The 15,123-nt window shown below is 40.1% G+C and overlaps 1 protein-coding gene across 5 annotated transcripts in view; it reads right to left on the reverse strand.

Annotated features, from left to right (window-relative positions):
- Positions 1-11,691, reverse strand: part of EYA3 (EYA transcriptional coactivator and phosphatase 3) — a 130,010-nt gene extending 118,319 nt beyond the window's left edge. For 3 of the 5 annotated variants that reach the window (XM_011981720.1, XM_011981719.1, XM_011981718.1), the window contains exon 1: positions 11,519-11,632. The gene's annotated coding sequence lies outside the window, so the exon portion shown is untranslated. Of the gene's footprint in view, positions 1-3,371; positions 3,492-11,518 lie in introns of all 5 variants that reach the window. The other 2 variants (XM_011981717.1, XM_011981716.1) reach the window with 2 other exon arrangements.
- Between the last annotated feature and the right edge of the window lie 3,432 nt (positions 11,692-15,123).

Raw genomic sequence — 15,123 nt, forward strand, 5'->3', positions numbered from 1 at the left:
TGCTTTGCAATTTGAGAACTCTTACTGGACAGGGATGAGGGTAAAAGCCAAAGTCTACCAGCGTCTATCCTCAACCTTCTCATCCCTCTACCAAATCAGATACTGCTAACCACAACACTCTTTTTTTTTTTTTTCCTGAGACAAAGTCTCATTCTGTCACCCAGACTGGAGTACAGTGGTACAATCTCGGCTCACTGCAACCTCCACCTCCTGGGTTCAAGTGATTCTCCTCCCTCAGCCTCCAAAGTAGCTGGGATTACAGTTGTGCACGACCATACCCAGCTAATTTTTTTGTATTTTTAGTAGAGATGAGGTTTCACCAGGTTGGCCAGGCTGGTCTTGAACTCCTGACCTCAGGTGATCTGCCCACTTTGGTTTCCCAAAGTGCTGGGATTATAGGCAGGAGCCACCGTGCTTCCCCTGCAATCTCCTAATGAAACAGGCAGATGTGTTCCACAGGAAAAATTTCAAAACCATAGTAAAAGGTATTAAGAAGGAGGAGGTTAACCTGAATTAGCTATATCAATGTGAGCTTAATAACAGTACAACAGTTCTACTATATTTCTTCCAACAGTCCTTGGATCTCTCTCCAGTTTTAGTAACTTATCAGAGAGTGTAAGAATTTCTCTGTTTGTAGTGGGTGTTAACATGTGACACGAAAAAAAAAATAAACAAGAAATCAAAAAGAATAAGAATACGATAAAAGAAATTTTAAAAAATTTTGAAGATCTGGACTCAAAGACTCTAAAACTTTATCTTCATCCTTCTTTAATCTGTGCAGTTAACATTTCTGAGAATCACAACATGAATATTCTATAAATGTGCTGCTTCTAGTTATATAGACAAAGTTTGTACCCTATGTCATCAATCCTCTAACATTCTATATATCTATATATCTCATCTATACACCAATCATATATTTCAGCTTGCCAGTGTTTGGATAACACTGACTATACACTATACTAACACAACTAAGTCTTTTGAAATCTATGTCTTTAGCTTTCAGAAGAACTGTAAAATCTAGGTTCAGTTTTTTTTATTAATGTTTTATTTCTCCAATTTTATTTATCCCTTCAAAACTCCATCAGACAGGATAATATAAGTGTTTGTTAAAGAAAAATAAAATAAATAAATATCTTACACCTAAGATAAAAAGGAAAGAAATCTGGTCTTGAGTGAAAGTCAATTCACTAACTAGCTCCGCTTAGTATTCCCAAATAGCAAACCATTAGAACTATTAAGATTACAGCCCAAATAACAAGTGGTTCCTAAGAGAAATTAAACAAGTTGGGCCTGCATAACCTGTAGCCTTGATAACCTTTAGCTTTAAATCCAACACACTACACAAGAACTTTCCCTACAGGTCCTCAAGACAAGATATTTTCAAGTTCCTGAGCAATATAACATTAAATGTCAATCATGTCCTGTTACTCAGCAAATATACAGAACTCATCATAGCCACAAACACTCTCAGGAGATCCAACTGCGAGCTGATACTATTAATAGCAAACATTTATGGAATGCTTCTTATGGGTCAGGCACTGTTCTAAGTACTTTTAATATATTAACTATTTTTTTTCCTCTTCCTCTTCCCCTTCCTCTTCCTCTCCCTCCCCCTCCCCCTCCTTCTCCTTCTCCTCCTCCTCCTCCTTCTCTTTTAATTGAGACAGAGTCTCGCTCTGTTACCCAGGCTGGAGCACAGTGGCATGATCTCAGCTCACTGCAACCTCCACCTCCAAGGTCTAAGCAATTTTCATGCCTCAGCCTCCTGAGTAGCTGGGATTACAGGCATGCGCCACCATGCCCAGCTAATATATTAATTATTTTAATCTTTCAGTAAGCCTATAAAATAAAAGCTATTGTTATCACCATTTTACAGATGAGAAAACTAAGACACAGAGAGTAACTTGCCCAACGCTACACACATAGTAAGTCACCAACCTGGTATTCAAGCCCAAGCAGGCTAGCTTCAAAGCCTGAGTTCTCAAACCACAGCTATATGTCTCATAATGGAACAATGCAGACAGGACTGGTGATATTTAAAAGCTGACCGAGCTTAAAATGTATGATATGCCACACTATAGTCACCAACAGCCAGAACTCTCAAGCCAAGTAATGAGAACATACGAGAAGACAGCAAGTTTTCTTCTTTGTCCTTTACCATTCTCATTTTTTTCCCCAGGCCTCCCAAGTATGAGTATGAGTATGAGTTAACACAAGTGAAATGCTTTAAATAGTGCCTGGCAAATAGTAAGTGCTCACTAAGTGTTAAGAGTGGGTAGCAGTATAAAAATAGTAGAGTATGTCTGCTGACCCTGTTTCCCTCTAACAGCTAGGATAGGCAAGGAACTGTTGATATTTCTACGCCCTTTCCCCCTTTGTGATTACAGGAAATGAATTGGGACAATACATAAATGTAATCCACTGTCGCAAACCCTAATGACTCTTCAATCATGTTATTTCACCTGACCATGTACACATGAGCAAACTGCTTCATTCCTCAATCCTCTTTTTTTGGTTTACAAAGACTGGACTGGGGCCAGAAGAGAGCAGAATAAAGCAGCTTTGTAACCTTTTGACTAGTTGCCAAGAACAGAAGCAAAGTTTGTGAAAACCAACTGAATGGACCTAAACTTTTGACTGTTAGATGGAAACTAGCAAAGGATTCTAATGATGGAAGCTCAGCATACAACCGAGCATTTTCAACCTCACGATTCCAGAATTAGTTTTTAAAATAATGTGCCTAGACACGGTAAAGAACAGAGATGATAGTAATGGTAATCAGGACAATAGGACCTCCCTCTCAGTGATTGTTCTGCGGCTATTTAGGTTAAAAGTTTTACAAAATCCAGGTACATCGCAGAGAAAAAAACTAGCAAACCTAAACATTTTCTTTTTTTTTTTTTTTGGTAGAGACAAGGTCTCGCTATGTTGCCCAAGCTAGTCTTGTCCTGCTGGGCTTAAGTGATTGACATTTAATGTTATATTGCTCAGGAGCTTGAAAAGTGCAGGGATTACAGGCATGAGTCACCATACCTGGCCCCAAACCGAAACTTTTCCATTACAAAAAGACAATATTAGGGGAAAAATCTAGCAGTCACTAAAATTTTGCAAACTGCAGGTACATTGCATTAACAGGTTACCATATCAACTTAGTGAATGGAAACTAGCAGTTTGTTTTAAATTAAAAACAATAAAACAAAATAGAGGCCAGGCACAGTGGCTCACACCTATAGTTCCAGCACTTTGGGAGGCCGAGGCAGAAGGATCACTTGAGCCCAGGAGTTCAAGACTAGCCTGGGCAATATGGTGAAACCCCATCTATAAAAAACAAAACAAAACAAAAATTAGTGAGGCATGGTGGCACACACCTGTAGTCTCAGCTGCTCGGAAGGCTGAGGCGGGAGGATCACCTGAGCCCAGGAGGTCGAGGCTGCAGTGAGCCGTGATAGTGTCACTACACTTCAGCCCAGGTGATACAGGGTGAGATCCTGTCTCAAAAAACAAGCAAACAAACCAAATAGAATAGAAAATATTAATATTACAATGCATCATCAGTAGTAAAAATATTGTTTCAAGAAACTTCTGTTTCGATTTCAAATATTAATATGTACACATATGTGTCTGAGTACTGGATAGCAATGTAAAACGTATTTTATAGTGGGTCACGATCAGAAAAGTTGGAAAGCCACTTTACCAGAAACAAAAAACTGGCCTGTCAAAAACGGAAGAAAGTAACCACTTCACACTACATAGGAAACAACATTCAGAGTTTGATGGTTCTCTTTTTTGTTTGTTTGTTTTGAGACAGAATTTTGCTCCTGTTGCCCAGGCTAGGGTGCAATGGCGTGGTCTCGGCTCACTGCAACCTCTGCCTCCCGGGTTCAAGCAATTCTCCTGCCTCAGCCTCCCAAATAGCTGGGATTATAGGCGCCTGCCACCACGCCCGGCTAAATTTGTATTTTTTTTTAGTAGAGACAGGGTTTCACCATGTTGGCCAGGCTGGTCTTGAACTTCTGCCTCAGGTGATCCTCCCGCCTCGGCCTCCCAAAGTGCTGGGATTACAGGCATGAGCCACCACGCCCAGCCGATGGTTCTCTAAACTGTAGTTTTATATAAGCAAGCCTCTGAAAGAGAACAAAAAAGATAAAGGAAACCACTGAGTTACTTCCAAAATTTTTTTTGCACAGAATGTGAGGTACCTACAGTAAATAAATATATACTAACAGAAAATACATAGAAATGAAAACAAAAATTTTCAGTTTATCTAGCTATTAAATGCCTCACTAAATATGAGAGATGGCCTATTCTCTTTGCGAAGCTCTAGTTCTCACTCTCAAGAACATTATTCATTAGTGTTACCTAATTACTGCTTCCTAACCTATAGCAGAGGAACACCTGGTGAAAAGGAAAAGCCGATTTCAAAAATCTTCTTTAAATTATCACAGATGTTTCCTAAATTTGACATTTTTAAATTTAAAAGACAAAAATTCAGTGATGTAATAAAACACTGATTTTTATAAGATATTTAGGCACTTTTTTTTTTTACCCTATAATGTTCTCTTAAGTCTGAAATATTCCCCCAAAATTCATACATGTATATATTGGATTATTCTTTTGGTAAGAGAGTGAGATTATCATATTCATATCATCAATCTACTAGGAAAAATTAACATCATTGTGCTAAATTAAATGTTCCTCTTATTTTGAAAAGGGGGGGGGCACAACAGGTGAAGTTGACCTAAATCGTTTTCAATTACTATGGAAACTAAAGAAAAAATTCAACTCCACCTAAAAGCTAATCATTCTAATGTATTCCCGTAGTAACGGTGCTGATAGCAACTACCTACCAATTTTCCTAAATTCAGTAATTGCTACAATATTAAATTTCAGGTGAAAGAAAACTATTGAAATTTTTAAATACACTGATTATCAGACCCACATAATATAAAAGAGAATTGCTTTGAATCAAAAATTAAATGTTTAACTAAAACTAAAGAATATTCTAAACATCAACAAGTATTATCATCATAGCAAAAGCTTACTCTGTTCAGCTCCATAACAATACTTTTCCCACCAAGTGGAAAAAGGACAAAAGCTACTATAAAAAAACAGTATACTTAACGTCTCAATTAATAAGAAGAGTTAACATGAGAATTAAAATTAGTATTCCTAATCAAATGTCACTTCTTGCCAGAAATATTTACACTTTTCCTGTAAACCAGATTCTACGATTCTCAACTGTTTTCAAAATATTCAGAAAAATAATATCATTATCTGAGTACAAGACTCCTGCATTAAGGTGCACCTCAACTTACATAAAACAATCTCCTTCCCCCAGATATTTGATTAAGTTTTTAAATTTGGGCTTAATAAAGGCACAAAAGAATCATCTTAATATGATTAATAATACTCTAAATGACTATTATTTGCATCTTCTCATTTAGAAAGTAATTTGTGAAAGTTCTCCTCATCTTTTCTAAAGTAAAAATAAAATCACTAATGTAAATATACTACTTTAAGCATGACAGTCCTAAAGAGATGAATGTACTCTAAACATGATAGTCCTGAAGAGTTGAATGTACTTAATTTTACACAAATTTCCAAATTTGGAAATAAGACCAGTGGTGAATCAGATGTTTCAGTTTTAGTCTTCTGTTTTATATTTCCACGTTGTTAAATTCATATGGGAATGGTAAGATTTAAGAATTTTAAGACTACTACATAAGTTTGTTTAATACTCTGAAGATAAAAGAAAAAAATGAACTTCGAGGGGCCATTTTATAAAAAATAGTGACTTATCTCCAAGTAACTCCAAAGTAATTCACTTCCATAAGATAATTTTTCTAACGGAGGAGGAATTTGATCCTGTATTGTCTTAATATATGGTTTTGCCATCTGAGAAACATCGGTAGTAAAAGGTTTGCAATTTGCCTTAAGCCATCATTAGTAAAAAGGTCAAATAAAACCCTCCCTTGAGGTTCCTAACCAAAAGCAGTACTCTTTTGTGTTATAGACAAACTAGATTTTAAACCTCAACCTATAAAGAGAGAAATCACTAAAGTAGCAGACCCTTGCACAAAAAAGATTAACTCAGGAGCCAAAAAGACTAAGTTCAAATCCAGCTCTTTGATAACTAGTTGTGTTACTTTGGGCAAGTTACATAACTTTTGTACCTCGGTTTCCTTATATGTAAAATGGAGATATTAATAGTACCCTTGGCTGGGCACGGTGGCTCACGCCTGTAATGTCAGCACTTTGGGAGGTTGAGGCGGGCGGATCATGAGGTCAGGAGTTCGAGACCAGCCTGACCAACATGGTGAAACCCCATCTGTACTAAAAATACAAAAATTAGCCGGGCATAGTGGTGCATGCCTGTAATCCCAGCTACTCAGGAAGCTGAGGCAGGAGAATCACTTGAACTCAGGAGGCGGAGGTTGCGGTGACCCGAGATTGTGCCACTGCACTCCAGCCTGGACAACAGCACAAGGGCAAGACTCAAAAAAAAAAAAAAAAAAAAAAAAAGAATAGTACCCTTATTTAATAGGGTTGTAAAGATTAAAGAGTTAATACATGTAAACTACTTAGAATAGTTCCTGGTACGTAGTAAGTGCTATGTAAAGTTCACTTTTACTTTTACCATTTTATCACTACAGATTTTCATGGTTCAGTTATCAAAAAGTTCCCCAAGTGAAAATTATTTGATTGTATCTATAATGAAAGAACATGATTTTATGTCAATTCAGTTTATTTAATTCTAATTATGTTAAGTCTTACATTTAATTCAGAAATGTACAGAAAAGATCAAATTCAGAATTTAAGTGTAAATATCAGCCAGATGCAATATTACCTAGTCACATAAATAGCCTAAATATGTACTACTGTAACTGTACACAGTAGGTGCCTCAACAATATTTGCTGAAATAAATGTATTACAAAGAGTATTGCTAATTATTTTCTAGGGAAGAAAATGAAAACCATCTAACTGCTACAAACATTAACCAAGCTAATAAGTTAAAGTGCATCCAACACAATCTATAGTAAGATCTTCATGATATGAAGCACTGACTGCCTTGGGCTGATCTGTTAACTTATTTACAGTAAGTTGGTACTATTTAAACTACACATTCCTTTTCTGATTCAAAATACTATTGCATACTTAAATGGGAAAACAGCAAAGACAAATTTTATGAAACCATATTTTAAATGGCTGTTTTTAAATATACTACAAATAACAGAGAAAATGCCTAAATTACTTCTACATTTAATAATTAACTACCCTGGGACTTAGGTTGATGGAACTAAATAAAAATATCAAGGATGATATGTTCCATTATTTGCTATGTTCTCTGACAGTAAAAGATACCAATACCAACAGGGTAGTTTAGAGCTTAAACCATACACTTTGTAAAAGAATATGCACTTGTATTTTTAAGTCAATTACAAAATAGAAAGTACACCTATTTTCCACTTTACTATCAATATAACAATTCAACCTTTTGATAGGTATAAACTAATTAGATGAATATACAGGAAGAACTGCCTATTCTTTATATATATGTGTGTGTGTGTGTATATATATATACATATATATATATATATTTTTTTTTTTGAGACCAGTCTCCCTCTGTTGCCCAGGGTGAAGTGCAGTAGCACGATCTCAGCTCACTGCAACCTCTGCCTCCCTGGTTCAAGCAATTCTCGTGCCTCAGCCTCCCGAGTAGCTGGGACTACAGGCGCACGCTGCCACACCCAGCTAATTTTTTGTATTTTAGTAGAGATGGGGTTTCACCATGTTGCCCAGGCTGTTCTCAAACTCCTGAACTCAGGCAATCCGCCCGCCTCAGCCTCCCAAAGTGCTGACTATTCCTAATATTTTAAAATACACATTCCTGTTTTGAACTATTCTTCCTCCATTTAAATCATACATGAGCTAAAGTATCCTGTTGTTACATGAAGAACAGAAATATCTTTTGAACAAACTGCTACCTAAAAAGAAGTTCCATGAGCCTTTTATTTATAATCAAAACAAAATAAATGAAGTCATGAAAAAGCTTTGGCAGAGCACAGAAACCACAACGCTACAAGGTACAAGTAACAAGGACTTGTTGGAGGTATATTTTGTTTCTTAAATTTTCAAAACTACATCAGCCGCCTGTGGGTGGTGGCTCACACCTTAATTCCAGCACTTTGAGAGGCCAAGGCAGGCGGATTGCTTGAGTCTAGGAGTTTGAGATCAGCCTGGGAAACATGGTGAAACCCTGCCTCTCCAAAAAAAATTTAAAAATTAGCCAGGCGTGGTGGCATAAGCCTGTAGTCCCAGCTATTCTGGAGGCTGTGGGAGGATGGCTTCAGCCCAGGAGATCGAGGCTGCAGTGAGCCAAGATCGCGCCACTGCACTATAGCCTGGCCAACAGAGCAAGGTTTTTTTTTTTTTTTTTTGAGACAAACAAACAAACAAACAAACAAAAAACTACATCTCCTTAAACATAGGATTCAAGGACCAAAAAACAAACAAAAAAATGTAAGACAAAGTACACTAGCAAATAAAATGACAAAAAAGAACAAAAAATAATCAAATCAAACCAAAATAAGAAAACTTGATGAGCATAAAGCTAATATGCAGAAACATATTTTAAATTGAGCCCTTAGGGCTACAAACTAAAGTAGAAATTTTTATAGAAAATCAACAGTAATTTTTTTTCCTGAGCTTTAAAAACAAACACACATTAAGCTGTCTCTGGGTTTGTTTGTTTGTTTGTTTGGTTTGATTTCATTTGGCAGCTAGGTGGAGGGGCAGGCTTGAAGATCAGCAGCATGAACACAACTGCTCCAATGACAATACAGGACGCTCATTTAATTAATGGCTTCAATGCAGAATATACAGGCCAAAGTCATTTTAGAAGAACAAAAGAGACTCCTAAAACTTTTCAACTTCTACTTCTGCACAAAACAGTTTCTTTCTCTAGTCCCTCTTTGAAGGCAAAATAACTTCGGCTTTGGATTTTAAAATCCGTGTCATAGATTTCTTATCCTAATAGTGTCATTCATACATGACATACATATACTGAAATGACCCACTAAATACTATATTGTGCTTTCCAGCCTATGGCTTTAATGGAATTAACACCCGCTACTCTGAGAGCATGTACGGGACTTAAAAAAAAATGACCTTGGAAAAATGATTAACTGTTTAAGTTGTAATTTATTTATTTATTTTTTAAGAGACAGGGTCTCACTCTGTTGCCCTGTGGAGTGCAGTGTCGTGATCACAGCTCACTGTAACCTCAAAATCTTGGACTCAAGCGATCCTCCAACCTCAACCTCCTGAGTAGTTGGGACTACAGGTGCACACCACTACACCAGGCTAATTTTGTCTATGTTGCCCAGGCTGGTCTTGAACTCCTGGCCAATCCTCCCACCTTGGCCTTCCAAAGTGCTGGGGATTATAGGTGTGAGCCACCATGCCAGACTTAAACCCTAATTTCTTTATGCTTTGTAAATAAAAGTGCCACTTCTTACTAGTGACAATGGTATATAATCTTTAAAAGTAGATTTTGTTATTTTCTATTGTTTTGAAGACAGAGTGATTTCCCATCATTTTTGGGGTTTAACGTTCTTATATTAATCTGCATTAATAAAGCTGGCATTCCCATGGCTTAAATGAAGCCCATAAACCTGAAGGTAAGGAAGCAGCTGGAGTAAGCCATACATATTGGGGTTAGTTTTGAAGGATGGAAAATAGTAAGGCCAGGTTGGACAGAAGCTAGAGCTAGGTAGTGGGGAGGAGGTACACATAAGAAACTTTCAAACAGGCTTCGCTTAGCAGTTAGGTAAATCCTGAAAGCCAATTAGAAGGGTCCTTCTCTGTGGCTTCTAGGACTAACATGGCCAAACTCCAAAGTCCTTTGCTAAAAACAGCCGAAGAGAGCCCAATTATGGAATAAGCCAAGGTCTATACACTCTTATATGTATATGTATCATATAATGAAGGACATTTTTCTATAGCTATTTAGCCAAAAGATAAGCAGGTGCTCAGAGCTGTATTTAAGTTCATACTAAAGTACTACATTTTAAAGCACAATTTATAGATTACAGAAATCGAACACACAAAAACCTCTGCAATCAAGTGCTAGATATACACCATAAACATCGGGAAAAAATGAAGATTATCCAAGCCTATACTCCAGATCACGAAATTTGGGAAAGGGGGCACTAACCATTATTAAATGCAATTCTTTCATGTTATAAATGACTTTAAACCTCTAGGGAAATTTAAGAAAGGTACCCTAAATCTCAAAATGAGAAAATGACAGTTTTACGACAAAGGTGGAAATGGTAAGGAAAAAAACCCACAAAAGTTAGAAGAATATTCTAAGCAATGTACTTCTGAGTAATGTAATTCTAAGTAATGTCTGGCTAATGAAGGAAGAGGAAGATAAGTAGAAAACTTAATAGGGTAAAAATGAAAAAACGCATATGTGCATACTAAGTTTAAAGAAGATTACTCTGAAATTACTATAGTGAACTCTTCAGCAGAACACTTTTCGGTAACAACACAATAAATTCATATATCTGGGGCTAATGACCTCCTCACAAACCCTGTCCTCTATCATCACAAGTGTCCTCTAAGAAACGTCCATGCCGAAAACAGAGCTGAACGTCCCAAAACATTGGCATTTTTGTCTCAGCTGTGCACATCCATTCTCATGGGAACACAAAACTGACAGAACGTCCTCATGACTTGTCAATTCACAAGATCGCGCCAGCCCAACCGCTAGCAGTACCGTGTGCCTGCCACCTGTTAGCTGCTCTTGAGAGAGCCCCAAAACTGAGGTAAAGCGAAGAACTAGGAACGCCTTTGTTGAACCCTAACTATGGAAGCTACCAGAGTTCAGTCTAACCCAGCGCCTTAAGGCAAAACTTCCCCCAGGCTAGGGAAGTCTTCCTATTTCGGGGCTTTGGCAAAGCCCTCCTCTAGCTAAGGACAGGCAGGAGAACCCTAGGAGAAGCACTGTCACCTACTGGTCCCAGGAGGAATGATCAAAGGTGAAGAAAGTTGGGGCACAGGGATCTAGGACCCTAGAGAGAGGCTCAGTTTCTCAGTGGTGAAGAGTGAGCACAATTAGAAGGTGGGCCGTGTCGCCGGGTGAAAGAACGCTGAGATCCCAGATCAGGGGTAGGGGAAAAGAGGTGCTAAAAGAAGGGAGGAGGAGAAAAAAGGAGAGGCAGCGGCTGAGAGAAGCTCTGAGGTGTAAGGCAAGAAACCGAGGTTGGAAAAGGGCTGATAAGGCTGAGGAAAAACAGCAAGGCGAGAGATGCACAGAAGCGCGAGAAAGCTAAGCTGAGGTGAATAAGGCGAGGCCAGCGTGAAGGAAAGGGCTGAGGTGAGTGAAGTACTGCAGGGACAAGGGACAGGCGAACAGACTCCCACACACAAAGACCAAGGCAGAACGCTAGACCTTTCAGGCCGTGCTCAACCGGCTGCGCTCAAACCCTGTCGGCAGCGGAGACTCACCCAAAGGCTGTAAAAGTCCCACAGCAGGACATGGAGACCAGTCCAGACCCACAGTAGAACCAAGCGAGCGGAGGAAACCGCGGCGTTAGTGTGACCCGGATGCGCATCCCTAGGAACCGGAAGTAAGCTGCCAGAGTCCCCTTACGATCCACACCTCGTTCCACCAGAAGCCTCTGGGCGCATGTGTTGAGTCTGACCGGGCGGGGAAGCGCCTAAGCTCCGCCCACTCTGCTGGCACGGCGAGCCCCGCCCATGGCCACGCCCCTCTCGATGCCACTAAGACGGCAGCTTCTGGGTGAGCCCCAGGCAGTCCCGACGGTGCTACCGCCTTCACTTTTAAGGAAGTCTTTAAAAATGCGCGTAATCCCTACCTCGGTAAAAGGAACGTGAGAAGTGCTAGGTGCATTTGGTAGATTTAGAAAAACTATGGGAAGGAGAATGAGTGGGAAGTTTTGGAAGACATTTGGGAGGCTAGCCCAAGGTGATCTTTTTTCTTTGTTCTTTTCTTTCTTTTTTTTTTTTTTTTTTTGAGATGGAGTTTCGCTCTTATTGCCCAGGCTGGAGTGCAATGGCGCGATCTTGGCTCACTGCAACCTCCACCTCCCGGGTTCAAGATCCTCCTGCCTCAGCCTTTCCAGTAGCTGGGATTACAGGCATGTGCCACCACGCCCGGCTGATTTTGTAGTTTTAGTAGAAAGGGGTTTCTCCATGTTGGTCAGGCTGGTCTCGAACTCCCGACCTCAGGTGATCCGCCTGCCTCGGCCTCCCAAAGTGCTAGGATTACAAGCGTGAATCACCGCGCCCAGCCTTTTTTTTTTTTTTTTTTTTGACACAGAGCCTAGCTCTGTCGCCCAGGCTGGAGTGCAGTGGCGCCATCTCAGCTCACTCCAACCCCCGCCTCCCAGGTTCAAGTGATCCTCCCACCTCAACCTCCCGAGTAGCTAAGACTACCGGTGCTCACCACCACGTCTGGCTAATTTTTGTATTTTTCGGTAAGGACAGGATTTTGCCATGTTGCCCAGGCTGGTCTCCAACTCTGGAGCTCAGTTGATCTGTCCCCCTCGGCCTCCCAAAGTGCTGGGATTACAGGCGTGAGCCGTTGCACCTGACCCCAAGGTGATCTTTTTATCCCCAAATTTAGTTTATTCTTAATATTATATGAAGCTTACGACTCACTTCGTGCACACTGTTTTCAGAAACAAAATTCTTAAATGTTTTGTTAATTTTAAATTACAACCCAAGTATGGGCTAGAAGCAAGGTTGAATTCAGGCTTTGTGGAGACTTGACGTTTATTCAATTTTGGGGCCTCTTTAAAATAATCAAGGCCAGGCGCAATGGCTCACACCTGAAATCCTAGCGCTTTGGGAGGCCAAGGTCGGCGGGTTGCTTGAGCCCGGGAGCTGGAGATCACCCTGGACAACAAAGTTAGACCCTGTCTCTACGAAAGAAAGCAAAACAAAACAGAAAAATTATCCAGGTGTGGTGGCACGCATCTGACTGAGCCCGGGAGGTAGAGGCTGCTGTGAGTTACGGTTATGCTACTGCACTCCAGTCTGGGCAACAGAGCGAGACGCTGTCAAAAAAAAAAAAATCCAAAATTACAAATACAATATTAGATATAAAAGTGAACCTTTTATAATGAGAAAAAATAAAAACATTTTTATTAGCTCACAAATACCACGAATAACAAAATCCAGAAAAAAACACTTTTTTCTACATTTTTTGACTGTATATTTGATCACCTCTTCCGATGACAACAATGTACTAAGCAATATCATTTTCTAAGATCCTTAACTCCTCTCTCACATCCCACATCTACTCCATCAGCAAGTTCTGCAAGATCTGCCTTCAAAATCTGTCCAGAATCTGACCATTTACTGCCTCCGTTGGTATAAACCAGTCAGTCAGTGACTGTGAGTGCCCTATTTATACCCTTGCCTTCCCACAATCTTTTTTTTTTTTTTTTCAGATGGAGTCTCCCTCTGTCACCCAGGCTGGAGTGTAGTGGCCTGATCTCGGCTCACTGCAACCTCCACCTCCTGGGTTCTCCTGCCTCAGCCTCCTGAATAGCTGGGATTACAGGCGCCTGACAGCACACCCGGCTAATTGTTACATTTTTAGTAGAGATGGGGTTTTGCCATGTTGGCCAGGTTGGTCTTGAACTCCTGGCCTCAAGTGATCCGTCCGCCTCAGCCTCCCAAAGTGCTGGGATTACAGGCGTGAGCCTCCGTGTCCGGCCCCCACAATCTATTAATATGGTAGCAATGGGCTCCTATTAAAACCCTAATTAGATCATGTCCCTCCTCCAATGCATTCCTATTTCAGAGTGAAAACCAAAATCCTTATATTGGCCTACAGGACCCTCAAGATTTGACACCTCCAGTACAACTCTGCTCTAACCTCAACTCCTACTCCTTCTGTCATCCTTCTCCTTAAAGCACACTGGCCTCTGCCATTCCTCAAAGCTGCAGGTAGGCTCAGGGCCTTTGTGCTTTTTATTCCGTCTGCCTGGAGTGCTCTTCCCTCAGATACTTGCATCATTCACCCGCTCACCTCATTTACATCTTTATTCACATGTCACTTTCTCAATGGGATCTTCCCTGACACTACATTTAAAATTGGAACACTACCATCCTCCTTGTACTTTCCCATCCCACAAGTTGCTTGTAAATTTGGCTTAGTGTCTCTCTCCCCCTACCAGAATGTAAGCTCTATGAGTCCATGGATGTTTGTCCAATTTGTTCACGGATGTTTTTCAGCACCAGAATGGAGCCTGGTACATTGTAGGCACTCAGTAAATGTTTGTTGAATGGAAGGCTAAATTGCTCATTTACTTTGCTTTTCCTGATCTGAAAACCCTGCAAACTGAGCCACCAACTCCACCAGAGGGAGCCCATGAGTAACCAATGCAATAGCCCCAGAAAGGTTATGCCTAAAGCATTTACATATATATACACGCTGTTTAAGGACAGGAATATGTGCTGAGAAATGCCTCATTAGGTAGTTTCATCATTGTACGAACATCGTAAAATGGACTTATACACACCTAAGCTATATGGTATAACCTATTGTCCTAGGATACAAATCTGTACAGCATGTGACTGTACTAAATACTGTAGGCAATTGTAACACAATGGCATGTATTTGTGTATTTAAACATATAAAAAACATAGAAAAGGTACAGTAAAAATATTATATAATCTTATGGGACCACCATCATATATGTATTCTATCATTTACCAAAATATCATTATGTGGCAGCTATGATTCTAAAACAGAGCTACAAGACAGCATGCAAATTCCTCCCCAGAGCAGAAGCTGTATCTTGCTAGCACTCCAGTGTCTTTACAGTCATTTAAGAATAAAATCCAGGCTGGGCGCGGTGGCTCACGCCTATTATCCCAGCACTTTGGGAGGCCGAGGCAGGTGGATCATGAGGTCAGGAGATCGAGACCATCCTGGCTAACACGGTGAAACCCCGTTTCTACTAAAAATACAAAAAAATTACCCAGGCCTGGTGGCAGGCGCCTGCAGTCCCAGCTACTCGGGAGGCTGAGGCAGGAGAATGGCGTGAACCTGGGAGGCGGAGCTTGCAGTGAGCCAA

This window comes from Mandrillus leucophaeus, unplaced genomic scaffold (assembly GCF_000951045.1).
Source record: "Mandrillus leucophaeus isolate KB7577 unplaced genomic scaffold, Mleu.le_1.0 Scaffold23, whole genome shotgun sequence".
Taxonomy (NCBI): domain Eukaryota; kingdom Metazoa; phylum Chordata; class Mammalia; order Primates; family Cercopithecidae; genus Mandrillus; species Mandrillus leucophaeus.